We start from the raw sequence: 6567 nt of genomic DNA, 5'->3' as shown, positions 1-6567 counted from the left end.
CCCTCTCTCTCCCCCCCATCTCCCCCCCCTTTCCCTCTCTCCCTGTCAGTTCTGGACTGCTGCTCTTCTCACTCACTTTGCATCAGTGATCTTCCTGTCTTAGGTTAAGGGTTGCAGCTACAGGGGTTAAAGGGAAATTAAGCACCTTGTGATTGGCTTAAGTTGCAGGCTCTGCTGATGTCCTTTGTCCAGGAGGTGGTACTGCCTTTGGAAAAAGGGAACTGCCTTTGGAAGCTTTATTCATCCCCAGCCTCTCTGCTCCAATTAGATATTAAGGGATCTGGGTGTTTCCCAGATAGAGCCATCCCAGTTAATTTGGGGGGCATTGCCACTGCCAAATGCTGACCATAGTTTTTCAAGTTCTCTCCTATACAAAATCCTCCTCTGATTTATTGACTCTTGGCAGTTGAGAATGACAGTTGCTCAGGATCAAAGGATCCAGGAAAGGCTCCTGAATACAGTGAAAGAGAGTAGGTTAAACAACTAGAGACTTGCCAGGTGTGATGGCGCAGGCCTGTAATCCTAGCTCTCTGGGAGACTGAAGCAGGAGGATCACACCTTCAAGCCTGGCTTGGTCAATTGAGCAACCTAGTAAGACCCTGTGTCAAAATAAAAATAATGAAGAAGGAGGCAAATTAGAATAGAAGGGCTGGGAATTTAGCTCAGCGGTTCGGTGGCCTGCCTCGCGAGTGCAAGGACCCGAGTTCAATCCCCGGTACCCAAATAAATAAATAAACAAATAAATACTGTAGGTATAGAATAGAAAAAAATATGTAAAAGGCTGGAATATAACTTAGTGTAAAGGCCCTGAGTTTAATTATCAGTAACCACCCCCCCGAAAAAGGGGCTTGCACAGTATGTACCTTTTCATCTGAGTCCTACCCAGCCTGTCCCTAGCTTCTCTTAATTCATTGTTTGATAGTGCCTTGCTTTACAGAACTGTCTCCCATAAGGGACTGAGAATCCTTATGTCATGTTGCAGAACCCTGGGGACTGGAAAAACAAAGCTGTTTAATTCTACCTTCTCTTCTGAGTCTGCCAGTTGGTGAAAGGGCAAGTGTGACCTCAGAATCCAGAATAAACTGGTTTAGAGGTCCCTGGAGAGGGGTGGAGGAGGAGAGGTTGCTGTGGGACCACTTGGACAGGCCCCTAAAGTAGCACTCAACCCTGGCCTCAGTGGAACCTGTCCTTCCTGTTGTCTCAGGCACCTTTTCTGAGCCTTCTGTCTGTCACCCCCACCCCCCAGCCTATAGTGGGCTACAGAGAAGGAGCCAGGCTTGCCTTCTTTTAGGAGAAATAAGAGAAGCTTAGGAAGGGCCAGGGATGTAGCTTACTGGTTCTGCCACCTGCCTCACAAGCACAAGGACCTGAGTTCAATCCCTGGTCCCCCCCCAAAAAAAAGAGAAGCTTAGGAAAAGGGATGGCTAACAGTAGCAGGTGCTAAAGTTGGGGCAAGTGACCTGGAAATGTAACCTCTGAGGGTCAGTTCCTTGACGGAAAATGGGTACAGTGCCTATCCAGTTGGTCTGTGTAGGGAGGAAATGAGAGGTGTTAGTGCTGGCCATGTGGTAGGATCAAGTTGGATCTGTTGACTGGTGCTCACATGGATGGCAGGCATTTCTGGGCCACCTTTGAGTGCCATGGTTGCCTAGGGGTATGTGTCTAGGTGCTGACATGGCACAAGAGAGGGTTTCCTCCTCCCAGGGGAGTTTACAGTGTGGCTAGATCCCGGCCTGGAGTACTGCAGAGAATTAAGTGTATCTGCAAGACAGAAGGGTGCAAGCAGGACACAGACCAGTCAGTGATCCAGTGGAGAGATAGCTGACTTGCCCCACACTCACTATGTGCCTGGCTATGCGGGCTTTGAAGAAAGGCATGAGGAAACGTGGACTTTTTTTGTGTGTGTGTGTGAGACAGGGTCTCACTATTTAGTTCAGGCTAGCATTGAACTCACTGTATAGCTTCGGCTGGCCTTGAACTTGGAAAGATCCTCCTGCCTCAGCCTCCCAAGTGCTGGGCTTGCAGGTGTGCCCCACCACCCCTGGTGCTTGGGTTTCTATAGAAAACATGTTTTAGGGGTGAGGCAGGCAGGGGACTTGTACCCTGGAGACTTGGAAGTGAATAGGAACCTAAGGATAGTCTTCCAGAAACAAGGCAAGAAAAAAGACTTAGGGCATTTGGATTGTTCCCACCCTTTGAGCATGATCTAGGATTAAACCTCATTTTCTTCAGTGATAATCTAAGCTCACAAACCTCCAAAGGGCTGTACAGAGTCTCTGAGCCCTCTGAAATTATGTCCAATGTTTAGTGTCTAGCAGAGTGTCCATTTTCCTGTGGCTAAGTACTGCTATTTTAGGAAGAAAGAGGTCCATCTGCCACTGGGCTTGCTGGTTCCTGCTTACTCCCTCCCTGCTTTAGGTCCCGAGGGAGGTTTGCTGGCCCTTGCCTCTTCCTCTCCAGGTCAGCACATCTGAGTCACATAGTCTTCCCATTGATGTTTGAGGCCTTGTTAAATGATCTCCTACCCAGGTCCCACCTGCTGTAGGTGAGATAGGCCTTTATGATAGCTCTGACTAGAGTTAGGCTTGTCCTCACCCTCCATCTGTTACCCAGCAGAGTACCTAGGGGAGGGTGGGGCTGTACACTTCCGGGGAGGCAGGGGGAGGGGAGACGGAAGTTGATGTAAACCCGCCTCTTTCTCTGTCTCCCTTTCTGAACTGTCCCACCTTGCTCCTTGTGTACTGCTGCGGAGCTGCATGCCCTTCCTGACCACCAGGCTCTGGCACTTGTGGAGCTGTGGGCTTTGCTTCTGTTGCTCTCCTTGCCAAACCCAGTCTCTCTGCTACTGGTGGTTTCGATTGCGACACAGTCCAGGTTCCCAGGCAGGAACTGCTCAGCCTGGCTGCTTCACTTCTTTTCACTGAGGAGGTGGTGGAAGGTGTCGCCTGTGCCGGCTGAGTAAGGGTGGCTGGCTGAGCCGGCAGCCCCCGCCCTGGGCCTGGCTCTTCCCTTTCTGGCCTCTGTACTTTGCCCTCACTGCCTAACAGGTTCTGCTGTGGGCTCTGCTGAATGGAAGTCGCTGGTAGTCTCTGTCCCTTTCTCCAGCCGGGTATGTGTTCCCCTTTTTTGCCCCTGGGACAGGGCACTTTTCTGATCCTGTTTTCTTTGCCCACTTCAAACACATATTCTTTCAAGATTGGTAAGTGGAGCCAGGTATTAGCATGGGGTAGTAAAACTCAAGGAAGGGTGTCCAAGAGGCATTGGTTAGGAAAGGAATACAGGAATATATGAGGAGAGAAATCTTCCTTTAGTCTTCCAGGGCTGTTGGCGGCCATAGATGTGGGCTGTGAACTGAGAGAATGTTAGGGTGCTACGGTGAGGTCTAGGCTGGGATCTGGGGCCAACGCCTGGGGCAGGTGCCCAAGGGACACTCGTCTTCACTCTGCCTCTGCCCGGGAATGCCTGCTTATCACCTTTCCCAGCCTGGCCCCTTCCCAGCCCTGGGCAAACCACGGAACCCCAGAGGCCAGCCCTGCATGCAGAGCCTCAGAGCATGGCTTCTCCAGGAAAGAATTGTTGTACAAGCCTCCAGCATTATGGCAGGGGGGCTCTGCCTACCTGAGTCAGCACCAGGCGTCTTGGGGTGGAGGCTTCCTTCTGGGCAGGCCTGGCAAACATGCCTAAGCCAGGTTCTGAGATTCCAGGAAGAATGGCCCTGGCAGATCCAGTGGATTTACAAATAAATTATCTTTCTCTTACCCTCTATGCCCTGGCTTCTCTCCTGTTGATTGTGGCCTCAAAGCTGATTTGGCCCTACTTTTTTTTTTTTAAGGTCTTGCTATGTAATTCAGGCTGCCCGTGAACTCACTGTGTAGCCCAGGCTGGCCTTAAATTCATGGCAATCCTCCTGCCTCAGTCTCTGAGTGCTGGGATTACAGGCGTATGCCACCACACCTGGCTGGCCCTACTTGTAAAATTAACCTGCTTAATAACCACCTAAATCTACCATTGGGTTCCATATTCTGCCTTGCAGAGGGACTCCTTATTTTTTCTGAAGCCTGCTTGAGAGCCATGGGGCTTCTTTCAGCAGACCTCCTTAGGCCTTGGGGGCTTGCCTAGGGTATGATGTGGGCCAGAGCTTTGGATATCTGGGATTGCACATCTCACTGAGAGCAGAGAGGTTGGAGGTGGAGAGGAAAGTAGGGCGGGCTTTACCCAGGTCCTGTTTCTTTTGCCCAGAAGGGCAGGTAAGCCTTGACCTGCCATCCTGTTGGTGAGATAAGGGGCTTCAATGAATAGGCCTGGTAAGAACTATATAGAAGGGAAATTCTTTTCATGATAGCCACTCTTCAGTCTTACCTCCTCTTTGTCCTGTAAAGAAACATCAGGGGAGGAAGTTGCCTGCCCTGGGCATTACCCCAAGAAGCATTACCTATGAGACTATTTTTTCTAATCCCTATTTCCCTGCTTCCTCCCCATGGGCTCTCTTCATCCTGGCCATATCCCTGCTGTGAGAAACATCTCGTAGCCTCAGCACATCTCGTAGCCTCGGCAGCACACGTAATGGGATTAAGAGGAGGACTGAGCATTTTGAGTCTCAAGAATTGGGTGGTTCTGCTGGGCATGGTGGCCTATAGCTGTAATCCCAGTACTTGGGAGGCTGACAAGAGGATCACTGTGAGTTTGGGGCTAGCCTGGACTATATAGTGAGACTCTTAACTCAAAAATAAATAAATAGAATGATTCAGACTTGAAAAGGATGTTGGTGGCTTTTGCAGCAGCAATCAAAGTACAGACCCCAGGAAGTTGCTGCTTCCCTGGGTCTTCACCAAATGGAACCTCCTCTTTCACTGTGTTGGATGCTCAGCTCTTCACAGCCCATCCCATCAGAGTGCCCAGCTCTCCTTTATCCTTCTTGTCAATGTTACAGAAGCTGGGATGGGATGCCCCAAGGATGTAGGACAGGTGGTATTTTACCACATCCTGAGGACAGTGGGTGATCAGTCTGGATCACTCCCCCTGGACAAGGCCCCAGGGTATCTCAGTTGGCCTCCAGCTGGCTTCAGTGGGGCACTTTAGATACAGAAGGTGTTGATAGCCAGACTTCTGGCCTAGCACAAGATAGCATTGGGGGACTTAATAGTTGCTCATTGGATAGGCATTTTGCATGTGTTTTCATCTACCTATGAAAGTAGGGAATGTTTTATTGCCACTTCCTAGGTAAGGAATCTAAAGCTAGTAGGTACGAGAGCCAGGACTTGAACCTAGTTCTTTTGGTCTGTAGACCTCCTCAGCACCTACTAAACTACTTCACATATGTGTAGGAACACCCCACATGGATCATCTTCTAGGTAGTTCTCTTCCCCTTCCCCTCTTGTTACCTCACAAGGATGATGTCGAGAGTGATAAATATGTGTTATGTGGCATCTAGGATTTAAACTCTTGACAGTTCATCTCCAGTATTGCTAGTCTGAATCTTAACTAGTAAGGAAGAAGGTACATAGCAAGTCTTGCCTATGGATGTTGATACTCCCTGAAGTTCAGGTCCAGCCATGCCTGGTGGAAAATGCTGACCTGCTGTGCCATAAAGATCAGCCCCAGGGCCAGAAACACCAAAAGGGATGGGCAGAGCAGAGCTCACAACAGGAATGTCATTCCTAGGTTGGGCTTCAGGGGAATAGAAGGCCCAAATCCTTTCTTCCAGGTTTTCAGACGTGGGGGAATGCCAGGCTCCTGCTACCTTTGGTTTGTGCCCTTAGAAATGGGGTTTAGCAAGACCACCTGTAAGGTGCCTTAGAAGTTCCTGAGGAAGCTTTCCTACACATTTTCCTCTTGAAGTTGGGTCAGAAGAAAGATTGTCCCTGTTTATGCCCCACCCCTAAGAGGGTGAGGGACACTGGAAGTTTGGCAGCTTGTTAGGGAGGATGGGGCTGAGAAGAGGTGGATGGTGGAGGCCAGACCTTCAGGACCTGTTAGATGGGTTTAGGGTGCCTTTCAGGAGACTGGCTCCAGCAGACACCAGTGGGGGCTGGAATTGCTTTCTCTTCAAGGTCTATGAGCTCCAGAGTTCTTGAGGGAATATAGCAAGTATTTGAACATCTATTTGTCTACCAATGCTGTGTAAGGACTAGCCAGCCTTAAGTGAGCTATGGAGTGCATGAAGAACAGGGGGCCAAAGAGCTCTGCAGCTGGAATAGTATGCAGCTAGAGTATGCTATAGAGGGTGAGGGCTTATAGCAAAGTATGTGGTCCCTGGAAGCTAAGAAGGTGAAAAGGGTATCTTCTGATAGGGGAACCTCTCATTTTGTGGTCTACCATGTGCCTGGGGGGTTGGGATTCTGGATCAATCAGCTTAAAAAAAAAAACCTGCCTACTACTACTACTACTACTACTATGCAAAGGCACTCCATTGACACCTTGGAGAAGGGACGAGTCAGAATCGGGGAACTTGTTCTTTCTGACTGAGAAGCAAGCTGATCTGTTGAGCCAGCAAGCTTCTTGACAAGAAATGCTGGACAGTTCCTTGAATCTTAACAAGCCTTGTTCCCTCTCCCCCTCCCCTCCCCC

General features: G+C 49.7%; 1 protein-coding gene across 8 annotated transcripts in view; it reads left to right on the top strand.

Annotated features, from left to right (window-relative positions):
• Mark2 (microtubule affinity regulating kinase 2) overlaps positions 1–6567 on the top strand; it is a 59658-nt gene that overhangs the window by 36515 nt on the left and 16576 nt on the right. The window contains exon 1 of one of the 8 annotated variants that reach the window (XM_010636119.3): positions 3029–3109. The exons of the other annotated variants lie outside the window; for them this stretch is intronic. The gene's annotated coding sequence lies outside the window, so the exon portion shown is untranslated. Of the gene's footprint in view, positions 1–3028; positions 3110–6567 lie in introns of those variants that run through there. 8 annotated transcript variants of the gene reach the window in all.

This window comes from Fukomys damarensis, unplaced genomic scaffold (assembly GCF_012274545.1).
Source record: "Fukomys damarensis isolate Sample0158 unplaced genomic scaffold, DMR_v1.0_HiC HiC_scaffold_27, whole genome shotgun sequence".
NCBI lineage: Eukaryota > Metazoa > Chordata > Mammalia > Rodentia > Bathyergidae > Fukomys > Fukomys damarensis.
Note: the sequence above shows the minus strand (reverse complement) of the source record. Positions and strands in the feature narration are given on the sequence as shown.